The sequence below is a fragment of the Nylanderia fulva genome, unplaced genomic scaffold, assembly GCF_048542155.1.
Source record: "Nylanderia fulva isolate GAGA-0341 unplaced genomic scaffold, ASM4854215v1 Scaffold16, whole genome shotgun sequence".
NCBI lineage: Eukaryota > Metazoa > Arthropoda > Insecta > Hymenoptera > Formicidae > Nylanderia > Nylanderia fulva.
This window is the reverse complement of record NW_028189835.1, coordinates 1,360,540-1,380,141: the sequence shown is the minus strand read 5'-3', so window position 1 is coordinate 1,380,141 and position 19,602 is coordinate 1,360,540. Positions and strand designations below refer to the sequence as shown.

Below are 19,602 nucleotides of genomic sequence, written 5' to 3'. Positions count from 1 at the left end.
TTTGCAGTTTCCTGTTCACACACAAGTGGCACCAACACCACCAATGGCATCAAGAGACACTAATGTCGACGCCACTGTTAGGTCGATTGGCCGCAAATTTGCGCGCAAAATTCCGTTCATTCGCACCGCGGGATATCCATTCGTGCATCTCTTAAGATGGACGGCGTTGAAGAGTTACAACCGATCTACGATGATCGGGAAAACCTTATAGAAGCCGAGGGTTTTGCCGAGCAGCCATAATGCACTGCGAAGGCACAGAGAGGAATAGGTCAGCAGGAGTCTCTTCAGCACGCTTCTGACCACTCCCTTTTGGTACCTCTTGCTCATCCACCGTGCGATCACGCTCACTTTACACCTACACCTACACACTCGCTCGTCTTTACTCCCTCTCTACTTGTCCCTCTTGTTCACCTGCATGCGCTTTTTCCCTACTTTTAATGCCGATAACGGAAGACGTATTGGTTGCTTATCGCTGGTCCTAAAAAGCCCTTCTCGCGCAGGATAAACACACCCACGATTAATGATCGAATTAATGTAATAATAATAATTAAAAGCTATTTTATCTCCTCATAAATTTCTCTTCTATGCGTTTACATTTATTTACGAATTTTATATTTTATAGAAGTTTTATGATTCAAAGTTTTATTTTTTATATAATATTTTATTTTATTTTTTATTAAGTAATATAACAAGTTTTACTGTTTTAATCGCGTTTAAATCTTTAATATACAATAAATGTTTTAATTTAGAAATCTTTGCATCATAAATAATATTCGGAAAATACATGTAAAAGACTATGTAAATCAATAAACGCATAAAATATAAATGCGAGAAGATAGAATAGCTTTTAATTATTATTACCACATTAATTTGATCAGTGCATTCGTGCGTGATTTTACGTAAATTATCAGTTGCATCGTACTTTAATGCGATTGTGATTACGGTTGAATTCATTGTTCTCGATTTCCATTCCTAGTTCCTCCCTATGTAATATTTCAATGGGAATACTTAATCAATTAGTCGTTAAAAACATACTTTTTTTACTCAGAAGGTGATGTAATCTATATGTCCAAAATTATCGAGGAAACTTGAAAGTATTTAAATGTCTTTATTAACGTCTAATCAGTAAAGAAACGAGTTGCGTAAAGTGAAATAGGAAATGTTTAATTTACATATAAATTATACGTTATCATGTCATGTTTTAGTTTAATGTGGCGTTAATGGACACATGTGCAGAATGTATTCAGATTTATATAATATTTATCATTATATAATTAATAAAAATTTTAAAAAAATGTATACAGCCCAGCAATACTTTTTCAATAAACTAACATATATTATTAGCTTCTTTCTTTCTTTTTTATAATATTAATATTTTATTTCATTATTAATTAAAAAGAAGAAACTGTTATAGTATCTTTAATAAGTAAAAAAAAAATAAAAAGAGAATAATTTCTTCTTGAATACAGCAGCTGTTTAATTTAAAATAAAATTTAATATCGTTGTAGCATTTCTTTTTTCTAAAGGTCTTAAAAGTTAAAAGGACATAGTTGCGCCATAACAATATGTATTTCTAAGAGAGAAAGAGAGGGAAAAAATATGAAGAAATAAAAGACGAAGATAGCAAAACCAGTTTCATTTCTTAAACGCTTAATTAAGCTGGTCCGAAATAGGCATATGTAAATCCGAATGACACGAGCGAAGCAAGATAGTTGCTACGAGAAGTACGACATTAATATATACACGTATGCGTGCACAACACGTGCGTTTGCGAGGTATATATAGGCTGCGAACTGTGTGTCTTTTACCTCTGAATTCGCGCATTTCGATTTATCGTTAACGGCTCTATCGCGTATACGTGGTCTTCAAACCAGTTTCTCCTTTTATCATGGTCACCGCGAGTAATACGCAACCGAGTAGCGGAGTAATTATTGTACCGGCGGTACTCGTTTGTAGAACGGTTTTAAGCGTTTACCTTATACTACGCACAATAAGAACTCGCTCTTTCAAATTGTAGATTCCTATAAATAGTAACGTTTGCGAAGAATATCCCAGTATTTACCGATTTATCCTTTATTTACGTCTTCTTTTAATTTAGAATCGATTTTTTCCCAATAAAAATTGTCGAGAGATCAAACTTTTATATAAAAGTCAATTTTGGAGCAATCAAAAATTTGTTGCGGAAGATTTATCGAGAAGTAATCATTAAATCGTAAACGAATACTAAAACCTCTTTTTTATTTAATTTCAAATCGATTTTGTTATTCCTTAATGTATCATACCTATATGTTTTACTAGCACAAAAAAATATATATTAAGTATAAAATTATAAATTTTATTTATTACCGCGCACACACATATATTTTAATCTATACTAATCAAAAACTCGTGTATACCAAGACTTGTATGCATTGCATTCGATCCATAATTCATGATGTTCGCGGTAATATATCACTATACGATCTAATAATTAGCAGACTGTTTCCAAGCAATTGTAGATGCGATACAACATTATAATGTACACTGTATTATTAACAGTAGAAGATGCTATTCCAAATACATAAATCGATATACTATATGAAGTTATGGTTTGATTCTTATAAATTTGCGTTATACTAACATGAGAGAGAGGCAACCAATAATTTTGCAATCATAATTAAATAAATATAATAAGTATATTATATATAGAATTGTCAGTATACAATAAAATTATATAAAAAGAAATTTTTTTAAATAAATTGACAAATATATTTTTGAGAAACATATACATTATTTTTACGAGAAACATACGTATTATTTTTCACAAGCGCAATTAAAATCTGATTGTAATGGTCAGCTGATTGCAAAGCTATTGTATTAATATTATACTTTTTCAAGTAGAGAGAATATCTATCAAGTGATTTTGCAAACGTTGCGAACCGAAGAAGCGAATAATTATACGAGGCTCAAGGCACAGGTGTATTTCAGGCTTCTCATGTTAATCAGACACTGCGCGCTTCGTTCGTGAATATGTGTATGTGCATGTATATGTAGCGATATGCAGCGAAGAAACATGCAAAATAAGTTTCCGCGCGCGCGTGCGCATACACACACACACACACACACACATATATATATATATATATATATATATATCCTGCAGTATTTCACGCATCAGAAGTATACTAAAATTTATACACGAGCTGCGCAATTCTTTTCCTGTTGTTGGATCCTGCTCGCAGGATCCCCCGATGAAATAATCATAATTAGGCGCAGCGTGGCGTTACTTAATTCGACTTTTAAAACAGATATCGCATGCGAGTGTGCAAGATTGTAATGAGTGCCAACCACGCTAGTGCATCTCGAGTATATTATCACGATGATGTGTGTTGCATCGTTGTTAATTTCTAACAAATTGTTTTCGCGCTTCATATATTTAATCAGAAAGCTTAATCAGGAAGCTCAACTGCATTCTGTTTGTTCTCGTTTTATGAATGCAACAATAACAAATCTATATTAATTTTAGAATGCAAATTAAACTGCATATTTTTATATTATATATTGTCATTTCCAGATACATTTTTCACGCACATCGGATTAACGAGTCGATTGTTTACATCGGTATCAGCAGATTAATGGTCGAGGCAATTCGTGCGTTAAGAAACAATCCGACAATCTTGATGTATCTAGGAACTGTTGGCGATGCCTTAAGTATATTCCAGCGTGTATCGCGTAATCTCTCTGTGCCATCGCGACAACCCAGCTTAAACTAGGCACCGTGTAGCCGATGTCCGGTACGGCGTACGAACCTGTCTCTCTTTTCCTCTCTTTTTTCTGCTAAGGGAGTGACATCATCAGCCACCTATGTTCACCTCGCACCCATCCGGCAGTCCGCGCACGTACTTTCGGCCAAAAGAAACATTAAAACAAAAATATTGTCCGTCTCGAGTTGAACTTATAAATCAACGGCCACCAGCAATGACTAATGACACAATCATTATTCTACGTATAGTCATCGTTTTGCGCTGCAAACGAGAATTTCTTTATACTAATGCCGTTCAAAAACTTATTTATACAGGCTAAGTGTAAATAATCGTATTGTCATTATTTTAATTTGACTTATAACACATATGTATACATTGCATTTATATATTTATTAATAGAATAGAGTATCTATTTTTTTAATCAAATTTTATTAAAATACAGGACGCACGCATAATTCAATAAATAAAAAAAAAATTTTAATAAAAAATCTATTCTGTAAAAAAAGAGGAAAAGAGAAAAAGACATGTCTAAGAGCTTTAATATAAAAAAATATCTTAAATTCCTTTGCATTAAGAGAACTTGTTTATAATTATTTTAATTAAAAAACTTGCTTTTAATTTGAGATAAAAACTATAAAATTTTCTATTTCAAATTAATGTATTATGATTTATTATACATATTTCTCGAAACTAGAATATACAGATTCGCTTCAATGATAAAAAAAATAAGAACAGCAAAAGTTTTGTAGTTGAGATAAATATTTGATTCAAAATTGAAAGTGATAAAATTAATAATTAATAATTTTCATAATAAGAGTCATATTAATTTTTTGTAGTATTAAATAATACTATAAAATTTAATATAACTATTATTATTAAAATTTCGTGTCTTACAATAGAGAAATCATACATACATTTTATATATATTTCATAATGTATGGTAAGAAGATAATGTCCATATTAGTGAAATAATATCAAATTGAGATTGCAAGTTAAAAATTAAAAGTTTGCGAATAATATACTATATTTCTTATAATTTCAATAACACCGGCGAAAGCCAAAAACTCGCGTTGTCCTGGGGGTTAGCGGCCTTCGCAAAAAGAGCAAAGCATTGCCGTTAGACTCATTTCATTTGCGTGACATTTTTTATTACTATTCTAATTTACGGAGCGGTAGTGAATAAGGTTATTTTTGTGCGGCACACCAGGTAGAAAATAAAGCGTACAGGTGACGCAATTGCCCTTTTGACCTTGCTCCAAAAATATATCTACACCTCCGCACGAACTGTATGGCATACCTTTGTATACGCCGTCACACTTGTTTAATTCGGTAAGATTCTGTTATATTTCGAAAAGCAAAGATTAACATTTTTTTTGTTATATAGTTAAAAGGTCGTTCTCTCTTTACAATGTAATAAGCTTTGCCATTCGTCAAAAACTAGAGCAGTGCAAATTTATAGCCCAAAGAGATAAGTATTATACTTATTAGTGAATACCTGTCTCGTTATTCTGAATTATTTGCAGCATTATATTTTTGTCTTCATGATGTTTTTAAAGCTATAAATTTATATATTTCGTTGCAGTCTGTAGTAGACGCTATGATTAAAGTGAACATAAATTTTCTGATATATCTAAAAGACAAAAAAAGATATATGTCTACTCTGTATTTCAAAACTTTGACAGAAATCAAGCAGGTGCCCCGCTATCCGACGGTAACTTATGTGGAATTCTATACTTATAATATTTCCTATCTGTTAAATTCAATAAATAAAAAATTATATTAATTATATTTTTTAAATCTATTACCATAATAGTAGTATTTAAAAAAAAGAGATTGGTAATTTAAATTTTTCGTTAATTTTTTTAAATTCATTATATATCATATTTTTAACCTAATATCGCACGAATAATACTTTTAAAAACAAGTAAAATATATTGCAAATTATATATGCAATATTATATATGATATAAAAGACTTGTTGACTTGAATGTCTAAATAACTCAGCACAAATAATAAAAAAATATTAAAGAAATCAGCGTTTTCTAATATTTAATTTAAAAACATCTCTTCAAATTGCAATAAAACATACTCTTTGTAATTGTGCAAATAATTAATTGTAATACGCGAATTCATTAGTTGTAAAATATATACAAGGGAATTAAATATTCTTTTCTGTAACATATCAAGTTATAAATGTTTATCACAATTTCATCATAGGGCTAGCTGATATGACACAACTTCAGCCTTTTTAAATTATCAAATAATGATAAGAATATCTCAATATTAATGCGCTGAAATGAATATTTTGATTGAAAAATTTAAGAGCAAAGAAATATTCTTATCATTTTTTGATAAGAATGTCTTCTCGCCTTTAAACCTCTGAACAATATATTATTCATTTCAGCGCATTAATTAACCCCTTGAAACGCAACACTTCAATACAACAAAAAAATTAAAAAAGCGGGGCATTCGTCAATTCATAGCGGCTTCCGCTCGACTATGAATTACAGATAAGAAACTCGGCCATGCGCCGTTCTTTTTTCCGAGGTTGATTCAAGACCTGGTGGGCTCTTTTATCATCCAAGGTTTGTTAAGTTTCGGGCGACACTTATCTTCAGGCCGCGGGCACTCGGCCGGCACTTTGGGGGTTGCAAAATCGAGAAAGGGCGATCGCGGACCACGAGCAGAGACACGACAAAAGGGGGGTTTCTTCGGTCGAAGAGGAAGGGTCGCTAAGGTGTCGCGGAGTTGGAAGAGGGATGGAAGACCCGGGAGGCGGGCAAGAACGCAAGAGGGCAAGAGGCATCGGATGACATCGCGACGCCCGAGGCTCCCTGAGCAAGTTCTCGAAAGTGTCGGCTAAACTGATATGAGAAATGGTCGCTTCGTGCTGCCCGTAGGGGATGAAGGAACCCGGCTATACCTATTCGTTATACGGTCGGGGAACGCTCGAGCGCCTCGAGTGTTCGTAAACCCCTTCATCCGATACAAGGACAAGCGATTCGCGGCTCTACATACTTCTGCCGATATCAGGAAGAATCGTCGTCTAGTGAATTCCGAATATATATGTTCAAGTTATTGCAAATATTATTGCGAATATATGTCGCGCGTTAGTCATATTAATATCGCAAATATTACATGTTTTTTCATGTATGTAATTTGAACAAAATTGAGTAACATTTAGGATATAAAAAATATCTACCCTTTATGTAACAATGTTATGAACAACTTTACTAATTGATAATACAATCGAAAGATGGGACTGATGAGAGAAAATATTACTAGCGTTAAGATTCAGTTTTTTTTGACATTTATATTACTCGAAATAAATTCCTCAGAAAATGTTATCCATAAAAAATTGCAATTTTACGCTAAATCTAACATAGCATATTTCACAGATTTTTTTATAAATATTTTATCTATTTAAACTTTATTTTTTGTACTATATTGCGTGCGCAAATGCACACAATTTAGATTGAAATATGGATCTGCAAAAATTTAATTAAATAGTTGGGAAAAAAGAAATAACTATTCTATTCGGAAACAGAAAATCTGACACTCATTGAATATATTTTTGTTATTATGAACGGTAAGATTCCTTGTTATTTACGCGTGTATGATTATTTTCATTGTTATTTATGTGTATGTCATAAGTGGTACGTTATAAATCTTGTTCACACGAGTTTCTCAACGTCGTGCTATTCAGCATAAATGTTTAACATATCTAGTCGAACGCCAAGTTTGATATCTTTCTGTAACGGAGTATTGCGCATAGATAGGCTTTGGGGGTGCGCTCGGGAAGAGAGGAAGATGACGCATGAGAAAGTCTAAAGGGTTGTCCTGGTGGGGGCAAAGGAACGCTTATCACCGCCTGCAGCCGCGCCGACCGTCGGATCCTTATTTATGGCCTCCGTCAGGCGTCGCTACGGTATACACTACCCATTTTACCCTCAGGTTCCACGATACTAAACTCACTTTATTTTCGGACAGATACCTCTTTCCCCCCTCTGGGAAAATCGAAAACGCCTACTAAGCGTGGTAGGTAGAGAGGAAGCAGAAGAGAGAGAGAAAGGGTAGAAGAGAATGTCGAGAAGACTGAGAATAACTTTTCAGAAATGGCAATCGTCACTTCTAAAAAGTCATTTTGATCCTCATATTTTTAACTCTTTCATCCTCTGTCACTTGAACTTTCAGATTCATTTAAATGCTCTATTTTTTGCAATGTTTACAACAGTTTAGATGAAAAGACCTACATTGGCAGAGATTGTATGAAAGGAACTGAACTGGTTAACTTGATTCAATGATTAGTAACAATCTGGCACGCGTCCTAATCGTTAGTAATGACGTGTAAATAAATGCTTCCTTAAATATTATTTCCCCCCGAATTCTCGCTCTCGATTACGGTTTATATATTTATGAAACCATTCATTTATCCTGCGTTATAAAGTGTTAAAAGATATCTCCATTATTACAATCTCTCGTTGAAATATTATAATTGATACCATTTGAAATATATTTTCAAAGCTCGTAGTTTATGCGCCTAACAAGATTAACAACAAACAAGTATTCAAATAACATGATAAATCGTAGCATATACAATTGTAACATCTATAAATATAATACACAAGCTCGAAATAGAGAAGACAAATTACTAATAATACTTTATTAGTGAATAAAGAAATTTCGAGTTCATCTGCCAAAATGTATGACATATAACCATTTCATATATACATACATATACGTATATATCAAAACAGTGTGTTTATATCATAGAATAATCAATGAAACGGCATATATTCATAGACGTAACATATATATAAAAGATTGTACTCGATATATCGCGATTGCAATCCAATACAAAATTAACCCAAAGCGCTCTAAAGAAAGTTATCTCATTATAGCAGCTCTAACTGACGGAGCATGTGCGCTGCTTGACGTTTTGGCGGGAGAACGATCTGAGAGCACAAGAAAGCTTTGACAGTTTTGGCTTCTGACAGAATCTACTTCTCGGACTAGTGGTAAACGTACGTATGCAACGAGTCGACGTGACAGCGGATTACAATTACATAACGACTTACCGTATAGCGGCCGGCCGATACGGGATCAACGATAGCGAAGTAGTCGTCTCTGCGGAAGGTGAGTCCGCGCACGTTCCTTGCAGCTCATGATAGCGCCTAGGTCGAGCCCGTTCTCTCAAATTGGTTCTTCCATCCGCTTACCCTCGATCGCGATGAGACGCCTAGAGGTCCGCGTCTCTTCTCCCGAGCTTTAGCCGTCCCCGTGACTCCTTTTTTTACGTGTTTTTTCGTACGAGCGAGATCCTCGGATCGGCGCCAAAAACTGATCTCGCGGCCAACTTTACTTGCCGTTGATTATGACGGACGAGTCTTCGCCCGATAGATTTTGCTCCAATCCTAAGTCCGCCGAACAGGGTGGACGGGGATGTCCTTGCACGGGGTTGTACGTGTCGCGGATATAGGCCTCGTCCACCTCCTCGCGCGGAGGTCTTCGCGGAGGTTTCGCCTTCTCGACGTCGACTCTCAGAGACTCTCGGGGACGCTCTTTCACCGGCCAAAGCAAACTTGTTGGATGGCAATACGTGAGTTAAATGTTCACCGCGGATGGTTTACGGCCCGATAGTCCCCACTTTGTGCCACCACGCGGCGCTGCCTTCAGGTTCTCTATCTCTCTCACCCTCGTTCCTCGTGTTTTCGTCCCACTACCGCTGGCTAGAGAGCTCCCTCGTTCTCTCTCGCTCGCTATCTCTCATTCTGTCTCCCTCTCTTCTCCATCTCTCTCGTATTCGTGTCGTCCCTTCCGCGTGCACGTTACTCTACGTCGTTGTGTCTTGCTTCGTTCCACGTTGCTCCTAACTCTCCTCTCTCCACGGCTATCCTGCGGCCAGCGCAAAGGCGGGGAATTCGGACCGTGGAAGCGAGAGGGTATTTAGTGGAAGGGAGACAACCGGCACTCTAGAAGGAGAGGGTGACATCGCGGGACGCGCGAAATGAACAGGGACAAACGATCCACGCACACGCCGGTGATCAACTACACACGTATAGGAGGCGGATTTATATGCAAGGGCGTTGTTAATGGCGGGAGGGAGTAGTACGGGCGAAGGGTGTAGACCCGTTTCTCTCTCGCTCCCTCTTTCTCTGCCTTCTCTATCCGCGCCAGAGCTTCTCTCTCGCTTCCGCTTCCATTCTGTGAATCGTTCTTTCTCCTCCTTTCTCCCCCTTTAAATGTTGCTTTCCTCGCGCGATATATAGCCGTCCTCGTTTCTCGCGAGTAGTATTTTCATCCCTCTTCGATATCGCGGCTCCGACCCTCTCCGAGGATAAGTGCGATGTCTCTGTCGCGCGCGCGCGTTTTCCCCCTCTTTGCCTTCCCATCTCTTGATCGTCTCTCCCGCGCTTTCTCTCTCTCTCTCTCTCTCTCGCCCTATCTCTTTTTCCCCTCTCTTTCTCGCTCTCGCATTTGCCGCTGATTTCGTACACTCACAAGGATGGCCACGATGACGTAACGAAACACGTGATTATCGTTTAGCCAATAGCAAACGGCTGGTTCAAATCTGGCGGGCACCGAAAATCCCACCTAGCGGTTCACCTTCAGGGCTGGTTATCATCGAATGTACATGCAGGATTGAGCCATTACCTGGTGCTTGGCGTTATAGGTATAATTATATAGCGTCGCGATATACATCGAGTAATGGTGATTTGTGGCCGTTCCTCCGCACATATACATACTCAATTCTCTCGGTAGCCACGTGGTAGACACCCTACATATTGTAGATACATGCGTATTGACTGTTATGCTATGTATATAAATTTTGAAACAAAATATCAACGCGTATATATATGTATATAATATTTGTACTTGGCAATATCTTGAAATGTTTCGTCTTTAGAAAAAAATATGTTGAGCTATGTTTTTTTACTACGAATATACAACGCGTTTATAAGTTATTCCTTTATAACTGTTTCTTAAAATATGGCTCATTGTCTATTGTGTATGCTCAAAGATGTATGACAGATGTAGGTATATAAGAATGTATAACAAAGAGGAAGAAAAAAATATGACGAATCTACATGGGAAACATATTTTGCATAGTAAAAGAAAGCTACTGATGTAGAGAGTCCAAAGAATGCCATGAATCAGTAAACGCGTGATGTCTACTGAAACCTCATTCGACGCAGCTTGAATAATTTAGAAAAGTCAATTCGCACGACGTCCCATTAATTTGAATTCGCGCGAGAATAAACTCCGCGCTGCGAAATTGCGTTTCGCCATGCGGCCAATTCCGCTTCTGGCGAAATTTAAATCGAGCCCACCTAAACTCGGCACCGAATTTAGAGCTGGAAGTGCCCGGTGAACCATGCGCGCGCGCTGCAGCCGCCCCGGCCGCCCGGCTCATACATCATCCGATATTTATTTGTCGCTCTTCCTGAAGAATTTAAAGCGTGTGGAAGCTCCTACTTTTTTCGTCCTACAGCGACAGCAATGAACAGTTTTGGAGAAGATACCGTTATTATGGCGTATGACGCAACGAATGGTATCGCGGGCGACAAGTCCGATATATTGAACGATAAATAATGTCGAGACGTAAAATCGATGAATTGGAGCCCCGGACTCCTTTGCTTCGCCTGTTTGTTTTGCCGGACAATATTAAATCCGCAAGCCGTGTGTGTGTGTAAATACACAAAATAAATAAAACAGTACATTTGTTAAAAAAAAATGAATCTGACAGTTAAGATATATCCTAGAGATTATATTTGTACCTTGCTAGATATAGAATGAAGAATGCATTTATATACATATAACGAGCGATCTTTATACGCCGTTAATATTTATGATTTTTTTTGGGGAATAATGTATTATTAAAAAGTTGAATCAATCGTTTATAATGTCAGATACCTGTTTTATAAATCTTTTTTATAATGTCAAGACGTGTTAAATAGTGTCATGCTATATACATATATATATATAATAACACTCATTCATTAATATAATATTAAATTATAATTGATTTTTTTATACAGTGCGATAAAAATAAACGTTTTTTTGTTACTGGTAAAATGTAATTAATGCAAGAGTCACGTGGTTACGTCAGAGAGATATTTCTGAGGGTTAAGATAGAGTTAGGAAATTCGAGTACGCGCATTCGCCGTTTGACGGAATGTTATTGCGGCCATAATCGCAGGCGCCAACAGGTGCGAGCCCGGCACAAGCCTATATGTACGTGAGTGTATGTGTGTGTGAGCTTGCAGTACTGCGTTTGTGAGTATACCTATATTATCGCCATAGGGCAATAAAGACCCCATCCCTATAATCTGTGGCGGAAACAATAACTAAACAGGCAGGCAAGCCAGCCAGCCAACCGGCACTGATCCAGTACGAGTCGTTCATAATGCTAATGGCTACAGGACTGTCAATATTTTGACACTTTACCTACGCGGATGATCGCTTAACTTTCCATGCCATATTTTTGTCTTCTATTACGAATACTCGCGATTCGTAACATTCTTAGTTGCATGAAATTTGCATATGTATCGAAAGCTACATTTAATTTTAGTCATGTTTAAACACGTTCAGGAAACATTTAAGAATCAATTTAATGTCACAAGAAAATAAATTTCGATTAACGTGATATAATAGAAAAAATATTACAAGTACCCCGTTTATAAAAAAGAAAAAAGAAAGAAATTATAATTCTATTAACATTTCTCTAGAAAATGTTAGAAATATTTTTTATAATAAAATTTGTGAAGAAAAGTCTATTTCTTTATAATATATTTTTAACTGTAAATAACAGTTGCACAGCTACAAATTAAAAATGAAATTACAAAATGTTTGATTTATTTACGCTTTATATTCTGTGTTCTCGCTGTAACCCTACACGTGCATATACATCTCATCACGCATGTCTGCATACATGCGCATCTATTTGTTCATGTACGTATGTATATATATATATAGAACGTCACTACATCTATCATATTAGTTCCCATGGTTACAGCATCACGTATATTTGCATCTTACGCATGCGCTCACAGATACATTGTCGATGAATAAACACGTGTCGAGGTCTTATGACTGTAATATTAAAATATATTCGTATATAATATTAATATCGAATCTAGTGTAATTTATTTTTTTTTCAGAGGATCCCTTCATAACATTAAATAAATAAAAAAGAAACCCCAATGGAGACACTCGGTCTCCCTTCACTGTATTCGTATATATATATATGTGTGTGTGTGTGTGAAAAATATTTTGCGTATATAGAAAAATACATACGGAATCGTATATCTAAATGTGCGTATATATGTGTACGTATATACTACAAAAGAGATATATATTTACTGCATGAGAGATTTCCAACATATCTCCTACCTCGATCTACTTTCTTATCAGAGGGAAATTGTCCTGCCCGCTATGGTAGTTTCCCGGCTTCCTCCGTAGCCGAGAGCGAGAGAGAGGAAAAAGAGGGTCGAAGCGGCAAAGAACGCTGACGAGAAGAGGGAGGATGTTCACTCCTCTAAGGAGCAGTCGTACATTACAGCTCACGAAAAAAGACCATCTACAGGACGTTTAATTTCCAAAGCCCTTCCGCCAGCTCCATTCACCGCGTCTCTGAATCCACGGGCATGGCATGAATTCCGTCATTCAGAGCCCAACTTCTCGCTCTCTTTCTCCCTCCCTTTCTCTCTCCTTCTATCTATCTATCTCACCACTCTCTGTACCATTTCAGACTTACGATTGCGAGGCACGACGACGAAAAGCGCCGTCGTGTGCAATCTTCTCTATGATACCACCTCTGACCCTCTGACGTATAGAATTGCAGGAGTAAAGAGGGTTCATCCAGATACGGCAAAAAGTCGCGCATCTTTTCTCATATATAATTATAAAAACATGATGAAATCTTTCGATAACATTTAGTGGAACGTATACGAGATGCTTCCCTATACGTATTAATATATCATTTTGCTTCTGTAGAAATGTGCTTTTGTCGGCGAATCAAATATTTTATACTCGTCACACAAAAATATTCTATCTCTAAAAATTTGCCTCAATATTATTAACACTCAACAATAAATCAACAATAAATTTTTGAAATCTTGAAGCGCCAGGATCAGCAAGATCCCTAATATATATTTAATGGCAATTATTCCCTTCGCGTAATTAATTAACTGAAATCATGGAAAGCATTTGAATTTGCGATAATAATATGCGCTAAAAAAAAACAATAAATTTTTGAATCGTAATACAATGCATATATGAAATTGATGAGAAGTTTACGGATACATATTTTGCAAAATAGTATATTACGACGTAAAAATCTTGAAGTTAGATATCAGTCGAAAAGCGCTAAAACATATTTACTTTCCACGCGATTAAATGCCGCGATTTTTATCGCGAGCAATCATGCGAGTTTTGAAAATCGTCGGGTTAACCTAACGGCGCTATAAAATCTGGATTCTGGCGGCACGCGCGCGCACTCGTTCCCCGTTCTCGCCATCCCCCTCACTATAGAGTAACCCTCCGCGAGAGTCTCCACACCACGATAACCTAGCGACACTTCTTCCGCTACGTATATCCTCATTTGTCCGCCGTGTTTTACAACTCGACTCTCGCTTCGCGACCGCTAAATGTGACGGATGCTTAGACTCGCAACCAACTACAAATCATGGATGTTCGCAGTCTCTATTCGTGCATAGTTACACGGACAGCTCGTTATTTCGACGAAATGCATCGAATTACGCGCGCTTCCTCATTTCAGAGGTCGTTCTCTCGAATAATTGGATATCTCGCGCGCGATCAATTTCTTCAACCATAATGAGACTGTAGAATATATTACGATAATTTTACTACTTCAATCTCGTAATGTCATAAACAGATTAAAAAGAAACAAATAATTTATGCTAATTTTATATTTGTTTAAGGACGAATGCGTTTGAATCATAATGCATTTTCTCGACGACTATTAAATCCACCAATGATATCATAAAAAAATTAAGCGGCGGCTCAACTTCCTTGTGGCAACTTATATAGAGGGCGGGAAGAAATGAGATTTTAAGTGGCTCGAAGCAACCGGGGGAGAAAGGGTGTTTCTCGAAACCGTTACCGAAACTGTCTCTTGTTTACAATGGGAAACAAAGTTTACGCGGTCGGAATTAATCTTCGAGCAGAGCGTCCGTGGGGTCTCCAAACGGCGTCAGGATCAGCAAGATCCCTAATGAATCTAGGCAAAGGACCCTCGAGAGTCTCGGGATCTTGACTTTTGAGAGGGCGCAAGCAACTTCGGCTCAGATGTTGGTCTCGCGGTAGCCAAGACTTGGTCTCGAGTTTGCAGTAAACCAAGGTGTACCTTCCATGTTCTGTGAAGTTTCAAATGCTCGCATTTACCCGCACGTATCCAACTGTACGGAAGTGGCGGATTCTCTACCGAATTTGCCAAACTGATACGCTTTTCATACTTTATCACGCGTTCTCTTTTTCTCTCTTTCTTCGTCCTGAGGTTTTAAATGTTTTCTCTTATCGTCAACAACGCATTAGTCAACAAGTATGGCTCTAAATTAGCTTTGAACAATCCTGTATCAATTTTAAACGATATCAACCAAACGCATATTAGATTCCGATTATTATACTTTGAGATTGACCATGAAAATGCATGAATAATTGAAAATTATATTCACAGGTTTCGATTTAGAGAGAGAATGCTAATTGACAATGCTTCCGCGTACGCTTTATCGTCCGTATTCAATGTAATTATAGTCATACTTGTTGACCACGTCCATTTTCACCATGATGGTTGCGAGTTGGTTGCATTACGGTTGACCGAACGATTTGATGTTGCGACCGCAAATGTAACCGCAGACCGATGTTAATATCGACTTGGTTTGGTAATTGCCAGTTACCCGCGCAATTAGTCACAAGCTTTTTAAATACATCGCAGCTTTCTTTTCTTTCTTCATCTTTAAACAAAAATACACATATTTCGTTAAATGCGACGAGATACGTCATGTCAATGCGAGGACACGATTCTTATTTTTCAACGCTTTACAGTAAAAAAAAAAATGTAAAAATTCGTAGTATGTAAAGAGAGACGCACTCAGAAGCCGATCATGATGTCAGTTGTAAATAAATAAGGCTACATCACGGATGACAAAGTGCGCGGGTGGCGATCAAACGCACGTGAGAGTGTTTCTCGCGCATAAATAAATGATGGCGGAGCATGGAATTATCGGTTCCGAGCTGCCACCGCCAACATCGTAGGCAGATAGCGCATATTCCATGGCCTCTCGGTCGCGCGAGGGTCTTCATCTTTCCCGCCTCTCGCCGCCCACTCGCGAAGACACGCTCGCGAAGGTACGTCGAAGTAACGAGGGGAGCGAAGAGATGGGTTAGAGACACAGAGGGAAAGAGTATAAAGTGTTCTTTGGACACGCTGGGCACGGCGCATACGCAACCATGGTATCAGGTATAGCGCAGTGGCAAGCCAGCGTGTTGGCGATAAATCATGGGTTACCACATTGTAGCCCAGTAAATCATCGGACGCGGGGAACGCGAGAGCTTCCCAGCGTGAAATGAAACGAATTCATCTCTGTCATCCCCCACCATTCGCTCCCCCATCCGCCTCTCTTTCCACTCTCTCCCTTAGCCCCGCGCTCCCACTGTCGCTCTTTCTTCCGCTTTCATCCCAGCCCTTCTCTGCACCTCATCTACTACCATCCCTCAATTCGCCCCCGCCATACCTCTCCCCGCGTGTTTTCTATCCTCCGCACGTAACTGGCTAGGGTAGATAGTTATATATAATATTTGGTCCCACCCACACACCCCTTGCACGCACATCCCCCATTTACACTTTTTTTCGAAAGAGGATCGTCACGAATCTTTCGCGCAAACGCATTTTTCTCGCTCGAGACACGCGCGTGACGATTTTCGAACGATTATCTTTGCGTCGATGATATATATCTGAGCTATCATTTTTTTGCAACTCATCTCAAAACGTGAAATATCTTTTATAAATGACAATGTAATATAAAGAAGGTTTGTGAAATTAAATAATTTAATTATCACACAAAATATCTTACGATATCAAAAATGGAGAGAGAACGACATTCGAGTATTGCAAACCACCTGTGTATATTCCACTTCACGTGTACAATGACAGAAGGGTGAATATAATTTACTTTTCCGTCGCAAACAGGGAAATCAATTTTGTCCTTGCCTTTAATAAATAATACGCAGTCAACAAATATAATCTTGTTTCCGTTCAATACAAAATAACGTTTCAATTTTTAATTGGAACGCCTTTGAAGCAAATCTTGAAGCTTCTCCCTGTTTCTTTCTCTCTCTCTCTCTCACTTTTTCTACGTGATGTTAAGTCGTGGCGTTGCGAGTAGGCGCCCCCTTACCGAGGTTCACGTCGGCACCGCAATATTTATCGTAATTTGATACAAGCGGACCACGAACAAAAAATTGCTGCTAGCTGGTGGAGAGGGAGGTCAGAAAGATGAGGTAAGGGTGGGACGAGAGGTGGTAGACCCATACATTGCGAGCAACTCAGACGCAGCCGCGCCTCCGCCTTTCTCAGCCTCCTAGCAGCCCCTATCGCCCCCGATATCGTTTATTTCTCCTACCGCCCCTCGTGTATTCGAACTTTTCACTTCCCTTTTTGTCTGTATTATAGCTCTTCCCGATACGATCATCGATCATTGAATGTACATAATGATATTTATTTTTCATCTCGATATTTATTTTTTTTCTTTATATATTCTGCATACTTTCAACTGCATAATTTCTTATATTTAATACATTATATATATATATATATTTTTATTTTTTTTATTATTATTAACATTAAAATATTGCTGAGATATTATCGCAAAATATATTAAAGTTTCATGAAAGAGATAAAAATTAAATTAAAGTTAAAGTTATATAGAAAGAGTATATATAGAAAAGATGGCCGATGAAAAATAAACATAACATAATCCTCCGCGGTCAGGTATGAAGAAACACGTTTCTACCCGTCGAATAGGTCTTAATTAAGATCAGGTAGATTCTGGAACGCGTACCTCCTATTTATCATTCCCAATTAAGCTCTAATCTGATATGATAAATAATGCCGCTAAGAGACGACAAAGTCTTTGATTTATTTCAGAGATGAACTTGATTGTACGCGTATTGTATAGAGATCAAAGAATCAATAAGCTTTTAATGTACAAACATAGTGCTCTCTTTCTCTCTTTCTGCGCGTGTGTTTATCCGTTATAAAGAAAATTCCATTTCGATGTTACATTCTTCACGTTACGCGCGTTTAAACTTTCCTCTTCACTTCAAGCGCAATAAAGCATCCTCGGAGGAAAAACGACAAATTCATGCACGAATAAGCATCGTGCTCGCAATAAACGCACGACTGCAATTAATCCGACGAAGGTCGTTGGTACGGCTAGCAAGAATGCAAGGAACTAGTGCACTAATTAGGAGTTACCTCCATTTGTTCTTTTATTTAATCAGTGCCGTGGGTGGTGAGCGTCAGTTGGGTGGATGCTGCAGAGTAGATGGCGGAACAAGAAGGGGCGAGAAAGAGAGGAACGACGGGTAGGAGGGAAGAGGTTTCTCGCGTTGCGGTGGCAGACTATTACGGGACTCCCACATAAATTGGATTGTCGCTCGCTCCAAATGTATGTAGCGATAAATCCACCCGGCGAAAATAATGGCGACTCATTTTGTAAATGGCGTAAAACTTAAAATTGTGCCGTCTCGACGGTGCATTTTATGGACGCGATGACAGCACCGCTATTACGATTGGTATCGCATCTAACAGTCATCGATCAATATATATAGGCTTGCAGATAAAATCATTGAAAAGATATTTGCTATCGGATGAAACTCTATTCGCGAAAGAAATTTTGTGTCAAGTTTTCTTGCGATTTAATATAAAGACAAAGTATTTAGGTTTATTTATGTATACACTCGCTCCCTATCGAACCATGGAACGTGTGTATCGAATCTAGTAAAGAGAGAGAGAGAGAGAGAGAGTAAAGAAGATGAAATCGATAGCTGACAATAAATATATCAAACATATTTTCGATCGTTAAAAAAATAGATTTTTTTCGAAATTTTATTTTTTCAGTTTCTCATCTATTTATTTTACAGTTTATATTATAATTAATATCATTTAATTGACATTATATATTAATATAATTAATGAAATTCAATATTTTTAATATTTCCTTAATATCCCGTATAAGAGACACAAGGTGTAATTTCGACATTTATTTACTACGGTGCAATAGACTTATCAATCTGTCTACCTTTGACGCACACAAATGCTCGTAACTTTGGCATCGGCCATCTACCAGTGACAAGAACCGAACCTAGGACTACCCTTATAGTCGACTTCATTGAACGCGGCGCTCGTTTATCTCCGAGGGTGTATATCATCCCCTCCTCTCGGCTCGCCAATGTGCCAACCCTGTTTTCGGTTTCGCCTTCTTTACCCCCCTCTAGATCCGACGCACCCGTTCAATGGTTCAATAGGGAGGAACTGTAAACCTAAATACTTTGTCTTCATTTACCAATGTTCAACGTTGACTCTCATTGTTTTCGCTCGTATCGTTGTCGAGAATTTTTACTTGAGAGACTCGGCAATCTTATTTATACGCGCTACATTTATTTATCTATACGTATTTTTTAAGACGCACATGCATTATTTTTATATACTTGACATGGACAATTTTTATTTACTCGTACTCTCAAGTTGAGAACCAAATAATACGAAGAAAAGAATGCGAAAATCGATAGCGAGATAAGATTCGTTCCGGGCGTAAGACGCTGAATTCGCAGGGTG

General features: G+C 37.6%; 1 protein-coding gene across 2 annotated transcripts in view; it reads right to left on the bottom strand.

The window, feature by feature from the left end:
* The window catches only part of Antp (homeotic protein antennapedia), a 237,807-nt gene that overhangs the window by 176,280 nt on the left and 41,925 nt on the right, over nt 1–19,602 (bottom strand). The window contains exon 1 of one of the 2 annotated variants that reach the window (XM_029314892.2): nt 8,822–9,332. The exons of the other annotated variant lie outside the window; for it this stretch is intronic. The gene's annotated coding sequence lies outside the window, so the exon portion shown is untranslated. Of the gene's footprint in view, nt 1–8,821; nt 9,333–19,602 lie in introns of those variants that run through there. 2 annotated transcript variants of the gene reach the window in all.